Consider the following 19,878-nt stretch of genomic DNA (forward strand, 5'->3'; position numbering starts at 1 on the left):
ACCTCTGTCGCAGAAAGGGCCTCTGAAAAAGGAGACTTAAGTAGGCCCTTCAGTATTAACTTATTCTTGCATTTGTGCAGAGTGCGTTGGCTGAAACTTTGACTAATCACACAGGGAGGATGCACTGAAAGATGGTGCACCCCCAAGCAATAAACACAATCATCATGAGAGTCACTACTTGGAAGTTTGCCATTACATTAAGTACAGTGCTTGAAACCCGATGTACCCTTCTTAACAGACATCCTGAAAAGCTAAACACAGCAATCAAAGTCTTCAGAGAAAAATGTAAATTCTACTTTCTCTATGTCTAAAACTATCTAAATACACACAGTATCTATCAAGAGAGTCAAAAACACACAATAGACAGAAAAGGGGAAGAAGAGAAGAAATACCAGTGACAGTATTCAAGGAATACCACAAGGGTAAAGAGAGAAGGCCGTACCACCAATGGTACTTACCAAATGGGTAGAAGTAGAAGTGAAAAGGGTCTAAATCTAAATGTAAATATAAAGAGTAATGAATATAAATCACAAACAACAAGAAAAGACAAAGATTTCCACAAGATATCAAAATGTTTCCACTTAGCTGAGAGATCGGCTGAAACGTGGTTTACGGCTATGCTGCAAACGAGATCTGAGATAACATGGAGAAGGACATTGTGGGTATAAGCTTAGCTCAAGAGTTTTTGGCTGGCGCGAGCTTGGTATTAGTCCGACTTGGTTATGAGGGCTCAGAACCGAACCCATCAGTGATAAATGAAAGAAGATTAACAACATCAGATCTATAATTCAAAGTGGAAAGGAAAAATGCAGAAACAGGGAGGAAGCTCAAGAAATAAGGAGAGATTGGGATTTTGGATGCAGTCTCTTAAGAACAACAAAAATCATACAGATTATTATATTCAAAAAATGGCAAGGAGTATTCTAAGAATCAAACCAGCATGAGAATGGAGAAAGGAGATTTTGCTGAGAGGGATGACTGTGGTCAGAGATACAGATAATAGGCAAGAACGGATTGGAATTTCTTGGAGAAAACTGGCAAAGGAACCACGGTGTTGGGAGCAAATAACTAGAAAGGGAAAGGTAATAGAATGGGAAGAGGCCAAGAATTTATTTGGCATGCAGGTTAGAGATTGCCTTCCTTATCAAGGATTGATATCAGAGTATAGGCAAAGGGAAAGAAATAGGGACTCTTGAGAAAAAGACCAGCGCTAATAGAGTTTTTAATAGAATCTAGAACAGAAGTTCCCATTAAAAAAGGAATAATTAGTAAAGCATATAAAATATTGCATGATAATTATAACAGTCAATCAGAGGAGCTCAGAAAGGATTTGGAAGAGACACTGAATAAGCCATTCACAAAGAGACAATGGGAGGATATATGTACATCTTCCAATTATGCAACAAAATTTAGAATATTTAGGATCTTTGCCTGGAAGTGTTTACATAGGTGTTTTTATACCCCAAGTAGACTCCAAAGAATTTTTCCTCAGGTGAACAGCAAATACTGGAGGTATGACAAGCAAGAAAGAGGTGGCTGGGAACATATTTTTGGGAGTATAATGAGCTGGCAAACTTTAGGTATTCCCTGTAGACCGCTCTCTGATAATGCTGGGTGAACAGATTAGACTGACTGGGGAAGATGACTTTTTTGAGTTATGAAACAGAATCAGAATTGCCTAGACATAGTAAAGCCTTGCTGAGTCTAATTACTGTGGCGGACAAAAAAGCAATTACTAGAAAATGTAAATCAAAGTCTAGACCAGCTTTACTAGAAATAGTGAATATAGTAAAAGAGATAAAACAACTGGAATTGGGATCTTTAGAAAAGGGAGGGAACAAACTACATAGGAAAAATGGGAATTGTGGGAACAATATATGGAGAGCAAGAACAAGATTCAAGAGGCAGGATTTGAATGAGCCATATAATGCTTCATTGACAATGACTGGATAGCTTATAAGTGATGTATAATGTTTGCACTTACAGTTGTTTCAATGGTATCTGTGATGTACAATGTTTGCAACTAAAATGGTGCCATGTTGTTTATTTTTCATTTGAATAAATGTAAGATTGTCTATGTCATATGTGAAAATTTAATAAAAATGTTTAATGGAAAAAAAAAAGATAAATACACATACCTCTCAACCTCTTACACAAAAAATTTGGACAAAGCTGTAAGTAAAAGTGGGACAAAGGCCCCCCAAAAAGGACTGTTTTTAAATATTGCTCTTACAAACGTAGAAAGTTGACAGAATGACAGGTCTTACTTTAGCATGAATTTTCTGAATGATATGAAGTCTGAAACTGAAATGTCTGTTATTTCTTAACTTCAGTCTTTAATGATTTGCCACAAATTTGCAAGAAAAAATACAGTTGTGTACACTTACCATAAATGTAGATGTTTGAGTGTATTCATTGTTGCAGTCATTACATTTGGGTAATCTGCTGACAGGTTGCCCTCAGTCGGCCTGATTAACAAAGTCTTGGGTCCTGCGTTGGTTGCTGTCTCTTCTTCCATGACATCAGGTCGTCAGGGGTATAAAACATGCAGCCGACGCCATTACGTCAGTTTTTCTTGCCCCAGATGTCAGATTCCCCCCAAATGGGGAGCCAAATATTTAAGTAATTAAAAACACAAAAATATACCTCCAAACAAAAGCAAATACACCAAAAAGGCTTTTAAGCATAGTAAAGGAAAGAAGAGGTATAGTAAGAGAAAAAACAGGGGGTTGGTGGGAGGGTAACCAGGACTGCAACAGTGAATACACTCGAACATCTACATTTATGGTATGGTAAATGCACACAACTGCACTATGTTCTTAGTGTTTCACTGTTGCAGTCATTACATTTGGGTAGATTCCCAAAGCTATGGTTGGGAGGATGGATTTATACAGCATTAGGACCAGCTATAAGGCCCTGCAGAACAGCAGAGGCAAAGCCAGTTCTGGATTTAGATAAGAAAGGTAAACGGTAATGTTTGGTGAACGTATGAACTGAGCTCCAGGTAGCAGCTTCTAGATTGTCTCTGGTAGGAACACCTCTGAGAAAGGCTGTAGAAGTAGATGCAGCCCTGGTGGAATGAGATCTGGTCCCCTGGGGGATAGTTTTACCATGGTGCATATAGCAGAAACGAATACAATGGCTTATCCATTTGGAAATAGTCTGCTTTGAAATAGCCTTTCCCTCTGCCCCTGCAGCAAATGCCACCAGTAGTTGTTACGATTTTCTTTGAGATTTTGTCCTGTTTAAGTAAAATCTAAGTTGTCTGTGCACATCCAATGAATGCAGAATCCGTTCCCCCTTGTTCTGTGGATTGGGAAAGAAAGTTGGCAAATGAATGGTCTGATTAAGAGCCACACTGGACACCACCTTAGGCATGAAGGATGGATTGGTCCTGAGAGACACCCTGTCCGCATGAAAAATAATGAAAGGCTCCACTGCCATAAGAGCCTGTAATTCGGAAATCCTTCTAGCTGAAGTGACTGCTAAAAGTAAAGCTGTTTTCCAGGAGAGAAATTTTAAGTCTGCAGTAGCAGCTGGCTCGAAAGGAGGGAGAATGAGTTTTTCCAATACAAAATTGAGGTCCCAAGCAGGGGTAGGAGCTCTCCTGGGTGGTCTTAAGTTTTTGGTCCCTCTGAGATACTGCTTTAGCAGAGGATGAGAGAAGAGGGGAGGTTCTGTGTTGTAATGAGCTGAAATGGCTGAGGCATGGATTTTTATGGAAGAAAAGGACAGGCCCTTGCGAAGCATCTCAGTTAAATATTGTAAAATCTGAGGAATATTGGGCACTGTTGTGTTTATCCCTTGTGACTGATTCCAGGCACAGAATCTTTTCCATTTGTCAGCATAAGATTTTCTAGTACTAGGCCTTCTTGCCTCCAAAATGACATCCATCACAGGTTTGCTGAGGGGTGCCAAGGGTGAATTTAGGTGATTAGCCACGCTGCAAGATTCAAAGTTTGGAGGTGAGTGTGCAGAATTTGGTTGTTCTGCTGAGACAGTAAGGTGTCTGAGGCAGGTGCCACGGTGGAAGGTGTGACACATTGCGCAGGAGTGGGTACCAGTGTTGGCGAGGCCAGTCTGGAGCAATCAAAATCATTGTTGGTTTGTCCTGTTTGACTTTTAGTAGAACTTTGGAGAGCAGAGGCATAGGGGGGAAAGGTTTTTCCAGCTGAATGATAGAGCATCCAATTTCCAGGCTTTTTTGTGATGAGTTCTTGTGCAGAATTTGTCCAACTGATAGTTCTGGGGTAAGGCAAAAAGATATATGTCTGGACTCCCCCATTTGTGTGCCAACATGCTGAAAATCCATGGTTCCAGTTTCCATTCGTGTGGGCCCATGAGATTTCTGCTTAGTTCGTCTGCCAGAGTATTCAGCTTTCCTGGCAGGAATTGAGCTTGTAGTTGAATTTGATAGGTCAAGGCCGTGTTCCACAATGCCATGGCTAGTCTGCAAAGGGGGGAGGAGTGTGTACCCCCCTGCTTCTTTATGTACCACATAACTGTTCTGTTGTCCGTCTTTATCATTAATTGTCCTGGATGAAGGTAGTCCTTGAAGGCTGTCAGTGCATTCTATACAGCTAGCATCTCTTTTTGACTGATATGAAGGTGCATTTGATTTGGGCTCCATTTGCCCTGAATGCACTTCCCTGCCAAATGAGCCCCCCAAGCATAGTCTGATGCGTCTGTATTTAGGGTTTGGGTGGCAGGGGGTGAAGTGAATGGCAGTCCCTTGTTTTGGTGGCAGGCCTCTGCCCGCCATAGGAACTCTAGTTGCAGGCAAGGTATGATAGGAATCATGGTTTCCAGGCTGTGACAATATTGACTCCATAAACTCTAAGTACCACTGAAGTTTCCTCATATGCAGTCTTGCATATGGAATTAGAAGAACGCAGGAGGCCATGAACCCCAAGGCTTGCACAATTGGTCTTGCAGATAGCAGGGTTTTTGTGGCCACCTGTTTGAAGTAAGTCACCAAATGAATTTGCTTTTCTGGCGTAAGGTAAGCCATCTGGGCAGTTGTATTCAAGCTTGCACCCAGGAATGTCATTTGTTGAGAGGGTACCAGTTGTGATTTCTTTTTGTTTATGGTGTACCCTAGACAAGTTAGAACCTTTTTTACAAACGCCAGATGTTTTTGAAGAATGTCCCTGTTTTCTGCCTGAATTAGATAATCGTCCAGGTATGGATATATTTGAACATTTCTTTGCCTGCAAAATGCAATTACTGGAGCCAGGCACTTTGTGAAGACCCTGGGCACAGTAGATAAGCCAAAGGGCACTGCAGAGAACTGGTAATGCAAATAGCCTGCTTTGAAGCGGAGGTATCTTCTGCAAGATTCCCTGACTGGGATATGCAAGTAAGCCCCTTTTAAGTCTAGAGTTACCAACCAGGCATCTTTGCCCAGCATAGGAAGTAACTGTTGAAGTGTCAGCATCTTGAATTTTGGAATGTCGAGAAATGTGTTTAAAGTAGATAAGTCTAGAATTGGACGCCATGATTTGTCTTTTCTGGGTAACAGGAAAAGTCTTGAATAGAAACCTTGTCCCTTTTCCTCTTCTGGGACTGGCTGAATAGCTCCCATGTACATGAGAGAAAGTACTTTCTTTCTGGGCCTCTGCCCACTGATTTGGGGGTAGGTCTGGTCATCCGTTTGGGATTGGCAACGTGTGGAAATTAAATCTGTATCCCTAGGATACTATATTTAAGACCCATTTGTCCTGGGTTATAAGTTGCCAGTTTTTTTTACATAAAGTGCCAGTTTTCCCCCAAAGGGGTGGCTGAAAGGTAAGTGCTTGGTAAGTGTAGAGGGAAGTCATTGAGACTGCTTACCATAGGGAGGTGCCTTATTTCCAGATTTGGAGGAGGAGGCACCCATTGTTTTGTTCTAAAAGTCCCTTGTGACTGAAACCTGGAGCCTTTGGAATGTCTGGGTTTGACTTTAGTGGCTCTCGAAGGAACTGGAAAGGACCAGTTCTTAGTAAGCCAGTGCCTACTAAATCTGGGAGGTTGCACTTGTAAGAAATCTTTCACAGTTTGCATAGATTGAGCTTTATCTTCCATCTTTTTTAAAACTTCTTCAGCCTTATTACCAAAGAGGCGGTCCTGTTGTAAAGGAGCATCCAAAAAAGTTGCTTTAACATGATCAGGCAGAGTTTGCTCTTTGAGCCAAGCATGCCTTCTTAGCACGGTGTCAGTTACAGCAGCCCTGCAAGAGGCCTCCAAAGAATCAAAACCACATTGCAAAGTATGTTTTCCAACTTGTTCAGCTGAATGCAATAAATCCTGTAAATCATTATTTTCCACACAGTCGGGAATTAACATCATTTTCTGTTTAAGCAGTCCCATGATATGCTGCTGGTATTTAAGCAGATGAAATTGACAGTTTAAAGCCCTGATTGCCAAGGTTGCAGAAGTGTAAACCTTCTTACCCCATCTATCCAGCGCCCTGGAATCTCTATCAGAAGGGGTAAGATTTTTAGCAGTAGAGGCCTTAATGCCCTTGGGACCCTGAGAAATGGTTTCAGGATCTGCAATAGGGTTTTTGAAAAGGAATTTTTGGGAGGCAGGAACCCTGTAGTATCTGTCTGGCTTACAAGGAGCCGGAGGAGAGAATCAGGAGCCATACTAGACTCTGAAAACACATCATCAACAATGTCTAGGACAGGAGGTATAGCCAAAGGCCTATGCTGAGGAAGAAGAAAATCCTTAAGTCTCTGTTTAGATTCAGAGAAATCCTGACTTTTCCAATGAAAATGTTCCTGTAAGGTATGTAAAGTTTCCCCAAAAGAAAAATCCTTGGGGGAGAAGCAGAAGGAATGGACTCTTCTGCATCAAAGTCCTCCTAAGTAGGTATAGACAAATTCTGTTCATTAGAAGAGTCAGAAGAAATAGAATCCTGTTCAGAAGATTCATAATCAATGTCTTGCCTAGGCCTCTTAGTGTGTGTGTGTGTGTGTGTGTGTGTGGGGGGGGGGGGGGGCACATGTGGTCCAGGCATCGTTTTTTTAGACATACATTTAGATTTTGGTCTTAGTTTTGAAGATGGCGTTGGTCTAATATACAAACCTGTAGGCCTGAAAACACCCTCAGAAGCCGGTGCCTGCACAGCGGCTCCGGACCCATTAAAGGTAGAGACATCCGCGGGTTCCATAATTGAAGCATCTCGCAGCATACCGGACTCCGAATGGGTCTCAGTAGAGGCCTGTGAATCAGAAGTAGCGGGTATCAGGGGCTGTGAAAGCACCTCACTGAGTACCGGCGAACTGGCAACTGGCTTAGGAGAAGCGTCATCAGCTTTGGACCTCGACGGCCTGTATCTGTCTTTTTCTTTGCATTTTTTAGGAATTCCGGTAGTCGGATTGCTAACTGACATTTCTGGATAACTAAAGCGCAAGCCAAGATATTTAGAGTCAAAAATATACCGATGTTTAATTGTGCTTTGATTAAATTTAGCAAAAAACCGACAGCAAGGTATGTTGTGGTCAGGGCTTACGCAAGGAATACAGTACAAATGAAAATCCTTTTTGCTTCCCACAAGTAATGCAATTAACTTTTACTGACATCGGTAAGGGGCAAGAAAAAGTTTCCCCAATGGGGTACTTAGCTATTTAATTGAAGACTTCGGTTCTGAAACTCGAAAACGAAAATTTCAGGAGTTGGCCAACCAGCACTTGCAAACTGCTTCTGCTACGGGCACCACACAGCACGAAAGACTGATGTAATGGCATCGGCTGCATGTTTTATACCCTTGACGACCTGACATCATGGAAGAAGTGACAGCAACCAACGTAGGACACAAGACTTTGTTAATCAGGCTGACTGAGGGCAACCTGCCAGCAGATTACCCAAATGTAATGACTGCAACAGTGCAACACGAAGAACATCTACAATTTTATGAAAACTGACCAAAAATATGAGGTAAAAATCTGAACATTCTGCGAAAATCTGTACAGTTGAAAGGTGTGTAGCTACACCTCTAGATTGGTTAAACAAAACAATTCCCTTGAACTAATCCAGGTCCAGTTGACTGTTGGTAAAACTCCTCTCCGAGTTATTGCCAGTTATAGGACCCCCTCAATGAACCAGTATAACTACACTGCATATTGGATCTACTTGAATCGCTCAAGATACAACCAAACACCCTGGTTTTAGGTGACTAATTATGCATCCACAAACTGGGTAAAGTATATGTGTACTAACACACTTGCCGAAAAGCTATTGGACTTCATCATCTCCAATGCCCTGGACCAGTTGGCTGACACCCATACAAGGGGCCCAAACATTCTGGATCTAGTGCTTATTAACATGGCTGATCGTTGCACCACCCCATGTGTGCGGCCCTCCCTAGTGAGGTCTGATCATAAATCAGTCTCATTAGAAGTAACAATAACATCTGACTTCCCATTAGCAGCAACTAGACTACAAAAACCTTCTCCAAAGCTAATTATAACCTAACACGTGATGACATGTATAGCTTCATAGCCCTTGCCCTCACTGATGGCATGGACACCTACACTAAGGTTTACACCAATGCCTTGTATAAGCATCTGTACAAATGTACTGACTCAGCCATACCTGACAGGACCAGAACAAGATCCTCAAGAAAGAACAAGCCTGCCTGGTGGACATCTATCATTAACCGGTTAAACACAAGAGAAAGAAATTGCTGTCCAAGAGCAGGAAAGAATGGTCTCTGAAGTGGAAGCATTCCCTCCTCAGCTTAAACAAGTATATTAAGACACTTCATAAAGCATTCTAAAGCTAACAATGAAGGCAAATTAGCATCCTTCGCTAAGGATAACCATAAGGCCTTCAGCTATGACAGAAACCTTAAAAGAATAACCCAAAGAATAACCCAGACCTGCGCAGAACTGGTTAATGGCACCATATATACTGAACCTGCAGAAATAGCCAATCTGCTAGCTGACAGGTTCAGTGAAAACTTCACCCCACTGTCCCAGTCACATATTCCCCAGAGCATCCCTACCACTTGCCTTCACCTAGCATCTCCAAGGAGCAGGTCATAAATGCTTTCTCTGAAGTCAAGAACACAGTCTCTATGGGACCTGATAATATCCCAGGCTGTGTTCTAAATGGATTAAAACAGGAACTAGCTGCACCACTGGCTACTCTTTTTAACCACAGTCTAAGCACTGGCTTTGTACTTGCTGAACGGAAAACAGCAACCGTCAAGACCTTACCAATAAAGATATAGACGACCTCCCGAATACTCAACCCAACCCAGTTTGGCTTTGTTAAAGGAAGATCCTGCCTCTTGAACTTGATGGACTTCTTTCAGACAGCCACCAAAGCCCTGGACAAAGGCAAATCCATGCATATGGCCTAACTAGACCTGGCAAAGGCCTTTGACACTATTCCCCACTCAGGCATCATTGATAAACTCACCCAGCTGGAGATCAACCACATATACTGTTAGTTGGAAAGGAAACTGGCTCACCAATAGAATGCAAACAGTCAAAAAGTACAGTTGTGTACACTTACCACAAATGTAGATGTTTGAGTGTATTCACTGTTGCAGTCATCACATTTGGGTTATCCCTGCCAGGGTAGCCCTTGGCCGGCCCAAATACCAGAGGCTTAGTATTTCTGCATCGGTTGCTGTCGCTTCAGGACTGACTTCAGGTTGTCAGTAGTATAAAAAAAGGCAGCCAACAAAATTACATCAGTTTTTCTTGCCCTAACCTGTCAGGAGCCCCCAAGCAGGAGGCAGGTTCTGGTGGAAGAACTCCACCAGTAGAAAGTAAATACAAATATGTCCCTTGTAAGGAAAGAGAAGGAAAAAGGGGGGTGGAGGGAAGGAAAAGTACAGTTGTGTACACTTACCATAAATGTAGATGTTCGAGTGTATTCACTGTTGCAGTCATTACATTTGGGTTATCTGCCTGCAGGTAAGCCCTCAGCCAGAATATCAAAGTCTTGGGTCCTGTATTGGATACTGTCTCTTCTTCCATGACGTCAGGTAGTCAGGGGTATAAAGCATGCAGCCGACACCATTACATCAGTTTTTCTTGCCTCAGATGTCAGGTGCCCCCATAATGGGAAGCAATTATATACAAGGTTACACCTGCAACAAAAAGCAAATGCATCAGAAAGCTGAAATACACTAAACAAGAAGAAAAATATAGCCAAGAGAAGTCGGGGGGGGGGGGCTGGAGGGAGGGTAACCAGGACTGCAACAGTGAATACACTCGAACATCTACATTTATGGTTAAGTGTACACAACTGTACTATGTTCTTCTGTTTTACTGTTGCAGTTATTACATTTGGGAAGATTCCCGAAGCTAAGGAAGGGAGGAGGCAGTTAGAGAGCATTATGACCAGCTATTAAGCCCTGCATGACTGCAGTGGCAAAACCAGCTCTGGATTTAGAAAAAAAAGGCAAGTGGTAATGCTTGGTGAAGGTATTTACAGAGCTCCAGGTAGCAGCTTCTAGGATGTCCCTGGTAGGGACACCTCTGAGAAAGGCTGTAGAAGTAGATGCAGCCCTGGTGGAATGTGATCTTATCCCCGTGGGGTAGGTTTTCCATGGTGCTTATAGCAGAAATGAATGCAATGGCCTATCTACTTAGAAATGGTTTGTTATTAAATGGCCTTTCTCTCTGCACCCGCAGCAAAGGCAACCAACAGTTGTTCAGATTTTCTGAGAGGCTTAGTCCTGTCCAAGTAAAATCTAAGTTGTCTGTGCACATCCAAAGAGTGCAGAATTTGTTCTCCTTTGTTCTGTGCATTAGGAAAGAAGGTTGGCAAATGAATGGACTGATTAAGGGCCACACTGGCTACCACCTTGGGCACATAGGAAGGGTTGGTCTTAAGGGTCACCCTGTCTGCATGGAAGATGATGAAAGGCTCCACTGCCATGAGGGCCTGTAATTCGGCACTCTTTCTTGCTGAAGTGATGGCTAGAATGAAGGCTGTTTTCCAAGGAAGGAAATTTCAACTCTGCGGTTGCAGCCGGCTCAAAAGGAGGTAGAGTGATCTTTTCCAATACAAAATTAAGGTCCCAGGCTGGTAGGGGCTCTCCTGGGTGGTCTTACATTTTTGGCCCCTCTGAGGAATTGTTTCAGTAGGGGGTGAGAAAAAAAGAGTGGTGGCTCAGTATTATAATGTGCTGAAATGGCTGAGGCATGAATTTTAATTGATGAGAAGGAAAGGCCCTTGTGGAGCATCTCTGTTAAGTATTGAAGAATATGCGGTAAGCTGGGCACTGTTGTGCCCATCCCCTGAGTCTGGCTCTAGGAACAGTATCTTTTCTACTTTTCAGCATATGATTTTCTAGAACTAGGCCTCCTTGCCTCCAGAATGACATCTAGGCACCTGCTTACTGAGGGATGCTATTGGAGAGCTCAAGTAATTAGCAAGGCTGCAGTTTGAAGCTGGGGGTACAGAATCTGGCCCTCCTGCTGGGAGGAGCAGGGGATGGGTCTGAGGCAGGTGCCATGGTTCCAGTAGTGACATACTGCGCAAGAGGGGGTACCAGTGCTGGCGTGGCCAGTCTGGAGCAATGAGTATTGTCCTTGGTCCTATTTGATCTTTAGCAGAACTTTCGAGAGGAGAGACAGAGGGGGAAAGGCATAAAGTGAGAGGCTTTCCCAGGTGAAGGACAGGGCATCCACTCTTCAAGCTTGTCTGTGGGGAGTCCTTGTGCAGAATGGGTCCAATTAGTAGTTGTGAGGGGAGGCAAACAGGTCCATCTCTGGGTTCCCCCATTTGTTTCTCAAAATGCTGAATATCTTTGGTTCCAGTTTCCACTCGTGTGGGTCCATGAGATTTCTGCTTAGATAGTCTGCCAGTGAATTTAGTTTGCCTGGCAGGAATTGAGCTTGTAGGTGCACTTGGTAGCTCAAGGCTGTGTTCCACAGAGCCATGGCTAGTCTGCAGAGAGGGTACAAGTGGGTTCCCCCCTGTTTGTTTACGTACCACATAACAGTGGTGTTTGCCTGTCGTTACCAATAATTGTCCTGGAAGAATGTGGTCCTTGAAGGCTGTCAGAGAATTCTGTACAACTATCATTTATTTTTGATTGATATGCAAGTGTATTTGACTCGGGTTCCATTTGCCCTGAATGCACTGCCCAGCCAAGTGAGCCCCCCCCCCATGCTTAGTCTGATGCATCCGTTGTTAGGATTTGGGCGGCAGGGGGTAGAGTGAATGGCAGTCCCTTGTTGTGGTAGCAGGCCTCTGCTCACCAAAGGAACTCTGTCTTTATACAAGGAATGATAGGAATCATTCATTCCAGGTCCTAAGAAAGTTGCCACCATAGGCTTTTTAGATACCATTGTAGTTTCCTCATATGCAGTCTTGCATATGGAATTAATAGGATGCAAGAGGCCATGAACCCCAGGGCTTGCAGGATTTTTCTTGCAGATAGCTGGGTCTTTGTGGCCAGTAGTTTGAAGCAGGCTGTCAAACTTGTTTCTCTGGCGTGAGGTAAGCCATCTGGGAAACTGTGTTCAAGCTTGCTCCCAGGAACACAATTTGATGACAGGGTACTAGATTAGATTTCTTTTTGTTTACGGTGTACCCCAGCTCAGTGAGGTTAGCAGTTTCTTTACAAATGCCAGATTTAGTAGCAAGTCCTGGCTTTCTGCCTGAATTAGACAATCGTCCAGGTATGGGTATATTTGAATATATCTTATTTATTTTATTTATTTATTTCCAGTTTGATGACCGTGGAAGTCCACTGAGCTAAGATAGCCCGTTTTCAGTGGAGGCCCGAGGAGAAAAGCTCCACAATGCAAATACAATAGAATGTATACATAATAGTGACGAGCAGAGATTATCAAAAGAACCTAGTGTAATAGTTAATATCACAGTGACATATTAGTAGCATATAGAACATACAAAGACAGTGAAGTCAATAAATGGTTACATTTAGAGTAGTGTCAGTAAAAGTGATAAGTGAAAATCCATGAAGGTGTAGTTATAACGAAGGCTTAGTAGTAGAGAATATTATTGAGATAGCAATGAGGAAGCAGCGTAAGGGAGGTGGGTTAGGTTGGAAGGATGCAGGTACATTTTCATTTAGAGACAAGGTATGAATGGAGGAGACTCAAAGTTTTCTTGATTATGCATAGTCCTTAGGGTAGGGGTAAGTGAGTTCCATTTATTGGCCAAGGAAAAAGAGAGGAGTAGCTGTCCAGGTAAGCAGTTAGGTTTGTGAACAGTGATTAGGTTTTGATTTTCAGATCTGAGATGTCGGGTAGATAGTGGGGAAGTATGTTGGAAAGAGCGGGGCATTTAGTAGGGTTGAAGTGGAGTCTATGGGCTGTGATCAACTGAAGGTAGTCTAGGTAGTTAGGAAGTTCTAGCCACTGTAGTGAGTGCAGGGCTTCACAATGATAGGAAGAGTACTTCGAGTTAGTGGCAAATTTGGATATTTTGTTATAGCAGGTTTCTAACTTGGAAGTGAGAGAGGATGACAGGTTTGCTAGCAGGGGAGGACCATACATAAGGGAGGGAAGGAGGTAATTTGAGGCAAGAGTGTGTCTAGAGTGGGGTGAAAGTGGAATGCCTGCAAAATGCAATGACTGGAATGCTAGGCACTTTGTGAACACCCTGGGCGCACTAGATAAGCCAAAGGGAAGTGCAGAGAACTGATAGTGCCTGTAGCCTGCTCTGAAGTGTAGGTATTTCCTGCAAGATTCCCTTATTGGAATGTGCAGGTAAGCTTCCTTTAAGTCTAATGTTGCCAACCAGGCATCTTTGCCTAGCATAGGAAGCAGCTGATGAAGAGTTAGCATTTTGAATTTTGGGATTACCAAAAAGGTGTTCAGAGTAGAGAGGTCCAGGATAGGATGCCAGGAGCTGTCTTTTCTGGGTACCAGAAACAGTCTTGAGTAAAAACCTTGTCCCCTTTCTTCTGCTGGGACAGGCTGAATAGCCCTGATACTTAGAAGAGAGAGAACCTGCTGTTGAGCCTCTGCCCACTGATTTGGGGGTAGGTCTGGCTAACCATTTGGGGTTGGTAAGGTGTGGAAGTGGAATTTGTATCCTTGGGAAACTATATTTAAAACCCATTTGTCCTGGGTAATGAGTTCCCAGTTTTTTGCATGCAGGGCGATCTTTCCCCCTAACGGAGCAGTCAGTTGAGCAGGGCTTGGAAGGTTTAAGGTTAAGTCATTTTGACAGTTTTCCATAGGGGGGTGCCTTGCTACTTCCATCTTTGGAAGTGGGAGCCCCCCACTGCTTAGGTCTGTGAGTACCTTGAGACTGTAGCCTAGGTCGTCTGCTGCTTCTGGGTTTGGACTGAGAAGGCCTGGAAGAGACAAGAAAGGACCAATTCTTAGAAGACCAATGCCTACTAAATCTGGGAGGCTGCACTTGCAGGAAATCTTTAACAGTTTGCATAGATTTAGCTTTTTCCTCCATCTTTTTAAGTACTACTTCTGCTTTGTTGCCAAACAGGCAGTCTTGGTTTAAGGGAGCATCCAGTAATTCAGCTTTAACACGACCTTGCAAATTTTGCTCCTTAAGCCAAGCATGCCTTCTAAGAACAGACCCAATGACAGCAGCCCTGCAAGATGCTTCTAAAGAGTCAAAACCACATTGCAAAGTAGGTTTACCAACTTGTTCAGCAGAATGCATTAAATCCTGTAATTCTTTATTTTCATCACAGTCAGGAATCATCATCATTTTCTGTTTAATTAGTCCAATAATATGTTGCTGATACTTTAACATATGAAACTGGCAGTTTAAGGCCCTAATGGAGAAGGAAGCAGAAGTGTTTACCTTCGTACCCCATCTGTCCAAGGCCCTGGAATCTCTATCGGAGGGGGTAGGGGTTTTTGGCAGTAGTAGCCTTAATGCCTTTAGGTCCCTGTGAAATGGTCTCTGGGTCTGCAGTAGGATTCTTGAAAAGGAACTTGTGAGAGTCAGGTACTCTGCAATATCTGTCAGGTTTCCTGGGAGCAGGAGGTAAAATGTCTGGGACCAGACTAGATTCCAGGAAGGCATCATCTACAATGTCCAGAACAGGAGGGAATAGCTAAAGGCCTGTGTTGAGGTAGGAGTAAGAATTCCCTAAGCCTCTTTTTGGAGTCAGAGTAATCCTGGCTTTCCCAGCGGAAATGCTCCCTAAGTGTGTGCAATGTTTCACCAAAAGAAAAATCTTCTGGAGGGGAAGCAGAGGAAATGGAATCCTCTGCATCAGAATCCTCATAGGCAGATAAGGCCAAATCCTAGTCATCAGAAGGAACAGAAATATCAGACTCCTGATAAGAAGAATCAGAAGGAAATTCAGTTCTAGGTCTCTTAGAGGGGGAAAGCTGGCTTCCCTCTAATTAAAGTAATAAGGTCTTCGGCCATTCTAAGCATTTGTTTTTTTAGGCATATGGGCCTGAGCATGTGGTTTGGACATCGGTTTTCTAGGCGTGGATCATGTTTTAGGCCTGGATGAAGAAGATGGCATTGGTTTAAAATGGAAGTCTGTAGGCCTGAATACACCCTCAGAAGCTGGTGCCTGCACAGCGGCTCTGGACCCATCCAAGGCAGAGACATCTGCAGCTTCCATAGTCGAAGAAGCATCTCGCTGCATACTGGACTCCGAATGGGTCTTAGTAGAGGCCTGCGAATCTCAGGTAGTGGGTATCAGGGGCTGCGAAAGCGCCTCACTGAGTACCGGCGAACTGGCGACTAGCTTAACAGAAGCGTCATCGGCAGTTTTGGACCTATGTGGTCTGTCTCTGTTTATTTTTACGTTTTTTCAGAAGATCGGTAGTCGGGTGGCTTAACGAAGCCATTTCTGAGTACTGATACAGAGTACCAAAATAATTTGCTTCAAAGATAGCCCGACGACGAATAGTTCAGGGGTTGAACACGGCACAAAATTGACAGCAAGGGACATCGTGGTCTGGGCCTAAGCAAGGGATGCAGTACGAATGAAAATCTTTATGAGGTACTTGCTTTCCACAGGTAAGACAATTGTTAACTTTTACTGACATCGGATGGAGCAAGAAAAATGATCCCCAATGGGGTACTTATCTTTTCTGAAGACTTTGGTTCTGAAACTCGAAAACAAACATTTCAGGAGTTGGCTGGTCGGCACTTCCGAACTGCTTCTGCTTCAGGCACCGCACGGCAAGAAAGACTGATGTAATGATGTTGACTGCATGTTTTATACCCCTGACGTCATGGAAGAAGAGAGAGCATCCGACGCAAGATTCAAAGACTCTGGTATTCAGGCCGGCTGAGGGTTACCTGCAGGCAGATAACCCAAATGTGATGACTGCAACAGTGAAACACGAAGATCATCAATGTTATGTTCTGATGACTGGTGCATTTTTCACATAGTATTGGCCTGTCTTTACAGCATGGTATTAATTTTTGCATAGGGCTACGCTGCCCAAGGCTTTCTGCTATGTATTAGAAGCTACTCAAGAGTTTCTACTGTTTGGTGCACTGTTTCTTACTTAAACCTAACTTCTGCGTGTGACTTTCCTGATCCAGCTCATTGCCCTTTTCCTTACCTCTTAAAAGATTATGCCGACACCCTGATCAGACCATAAAACCTTAGGATTTCAAGGATTCTGCAAAGGCCCCATTAAAACACTGTAAGTACTCCAGACTGCAAAAATAATCCAACAATAAAGCAACTCAGTTTATTTGTAGCTCGATTTGGATTCACATATTTCAGCTTACTGTTTATACTCCTTTATATGCCACTGTACCACTTTCACTTAAAGGTTAAGCTCTTGTCCTCTGAAGTAGTGCTGTCATGCTCCAGATCCATTCCCTGGTGAATGTTTTCTGCATGCTACTAACAAAACCAGACAGATGCCTATACTAAGAGCTTCTGGTTTTCATCTGTCACTGGTTAACAAACTTACTGTAGTAGGACAATTTTGAATGGCTGCTTTTCCAACAAAGAGAAGACTATCTCCTGCAGACAACATAATGGATTACTGAAAGGCAGTGGATGCAATAACAAGTACCTTGCTTTAATATCTGCCAACACTATGCAGGACCTACTTTTCTGTGTTTCTGTACATGACGCCACATACATGTAAGCAAGATGGAGGCAGCAAGCTGCACAATGGAGCAACAAACCTAATATTCATTACATTATGCTCTCACAGTAAAGCTAGTGGTCTACTTGCATAATTGCACTTTGTCACACTACAGTACATTCAAAGAACTTAATGTACCTTACCATGGATGGTACCTGCTTCCTCAATGTGTAGCTGGAGGCCTCTGGTGTGCCCATGCACACACTGAGTATCTTTCCTATTCTCCAGTGGCCCATTCACTGCCCACCTTAATCAACCCCCTACCCTCTGAGTAGGTTGAATTTTTACTCCTATAAAGCCCCCTGCCAAACCAAACATACCCATACTTTTCTACTTCCTTATCATCTAATCCCAAGAAACCATTCTTCTTCCAAAATGAAACACTAACCTTGACATCCTGTCAAATCTCCTTTATAGGATCATAGCAGGTTACTAGGCTAATGGCCTTACAACTTTTTTTTAAGCCTAGCTATTCATGCCCCACTTTTCCCAATTATCAATGTCCATGGGCTAGAACTGATCTGGTGTTTGCCTGTCCCTTAGGGTATCTACAAACTTCCCCTGAACAAAAGGGCCGCAGGTGATCAGCCGGGGTGAATTTGTGATTTCCCATCCATTGGTCCAAACTGCATTTGAATAAGCTTAGGGAAGAGCTCTACTTCACATGAATGGGCAAACTATTCCAGAGAAGGAATAATGTCAGAGAAGCATACCTGTCCCTCCAACATGTTTTGTTTATGTCACAGGCGAGGTTTAGATCCTTAGATCGGGTAATTCTAGTGCTGTTTGCTTTGTGAATGTGTAGCTGATCCATCAAGCGTGGATCAGACAATTCCTTGTAGGTTTGGCATAGACTGCCCCTCAGTAGTCTCTAAGAGGCAAAGTACAGGGACTGAGCTTTGAGGTGGTCCGCACAGGGTATACTTACACCCTGTATTCTTTTAGTAAAGAACTTTTGTGATCACTCCAGCTGTTGCAAATGTCTGATAAGGTATATGCCAAAGCTTGCACTGTACTCAACTCCTGGTTTAATGATGGCAGAGTATAGTGGGACTATGATCTCCGTAAATCTGAATGTCATGCCCTTACTTAGAAGTTGCACTGCATAGAAGGATTTTCTCATTACCATGGACACATGGTGATCAGAATTCAGGTTACTGTTAACCTGAGTTCCCATGTCTCTTACCATTGGGTCTACTTTTAGGGGAGTATTATCAATGCTGTAATTTGCAGGGATGGTCGTCTTCCCAATGGATATAATTATGCATTTTTTGCACTGATTTTTACACCATGGTACTGGCACCAGTTATTTGTCTATGTCAGACCCTCCTGAAGGAAATCAACATCTTTGGGGGATTCAACGACTGCACCCAGTTTGCAGTAGTCAGCAAATTTGGTCAGCCCTCTACATTTGCCTTAACTTCAGAGAAGTATACTTCAAACAGGAGAGGTCCCAGTACCGAGCCCTGTAGGATACTACTAGTAAAAGGCATATTGCTGGAGGTGGATCTCTCCACCCTAACTTCATTTGTCCTATTTGTGAGCCATTTGGCTATCCATCAAGGGACATAGGGATTTAGATCCAAATTTGAGTTTGTCTATAATGCCCTAGTGAAGTATTGTGTCAAATGTCTTTGCCAGTATGTGCTGTTTTGCCTACATCCATGGCAATGTTCCCCCATATCTGTGGGAACCAGATCCAGGATATTTGCACCTTTAGTAGGTGTGCAGACTAGGTATTCCAGGGTGTTTGCATTTACAAAATCCAGGAATCTTTGAGCTGCACGTTAGTGGTTGTGTATGCATCCCAGTTTATGGCTGGATACTTGAAATCGCTTATGAATATGGTGTTGGACTGAATTGTGAGCGACTCCAGTGCATTCAAGTATGTGATAAAATTATCCAGGGTCACAGATAGGGACCTACAGCTAGCAAGAATACAGTATGGGACTTTACCAAGGTTAGTCGGACATGGAGTAGCTCAAGCATGTCATGTGGTTTGACCAATCCTAAGGTGTACTTACTTTTTATTTAGACTGACCCATCAACACCTTTTGTCCCTGTTTGTATGGTAGCTGGTCTAAATGTGTGGAAGGCACTGTAGCCTTGGATGTCTGGGGTGCCCTCAGGAGCTTTAAACCATGTCTCTGTAACTGCACAGATGCCAACACTCTTCAGTATGAGAAGAGCTTTCAGGGAGTGGAGCTTCTCATTGAGACTCCTAGCACTGAGCAGTAACATCTTTAGTGTATCTTATGTAGAATTTACTGTGCTGGAAGGTTTATAAGACTGGCATTGCCTAAAAAGGCAGTACTGGGGGTGGATAATGTTTTGGACAACATCCGAAAGCATAGTGGAGACAGGTGCAGACCATCCCTGGCAAAGCAACATGGTCTGTCAGTCATATCCTGCCCAGCTGACAAATACTGGACCCCCTTAGAATACCACCAGTAATTAAGCCAATTGTTAAAGTCTGTCATCTTCTGTTCATATTGTGGTATCACCCTTGGAGAAGGTAGAATGCTACTTAATGCTAGGCTCATACCTGCCTGGGACACAATTTGAATGCTATCATGTTTCACTTCATATGGCCCAGGGAGGTATATCTCAGGTCATTAAAAGCATAGGGACTATGACAGAGTCATACTGGTACTTGTGGTTCAAAGTCCTGAGTGCATGTGTGATCTGGTGGATCCTTGCGCCTGACAGGCAACTGGCTGTGACGGTCTCCATAATCAGCCAGGTGAGGGGGGGCATCAGTGTGTCTCACAATACTCTCTCCAATGACCAATATATAGGGTTGTGTGGCAGTTTGCCTCGAGGGCTTAGGTTGAGACATTGTGAGAAGTGG

At 43.3% G+C, this 19,878-nt stretch overlaps 1 protein-coding gene across 1 annotated transcript in view; it reads right to left on the minus strand.

Moving 5' to 3' along the window:
* The window catches only part of PTPRA (protein tyrosine phosphatase receptor type A), a gene marked incomplete in the record, with an annotated part of 4,245,980 nt that overhangs the window by 491,247 nt on the left and 3,734,855 nt on the right, over window positions 1–19,878 (minus strand).

Source organism: Protopterus annectens, chromosome 2.part2 (assembly GCF_019279795.1).
Source record: "Protopterus annectens isolate FY-2018-M chromosome 2.part2, PAN1.0, whole genome shotgun sequence".
NCBI classification, from domain to species: domain Eukaryota; kingdom Metazoa; phylum Chordata; order Ceratodontiformes; family Protopteridae; genus Protopterus; species Protopterus annectens.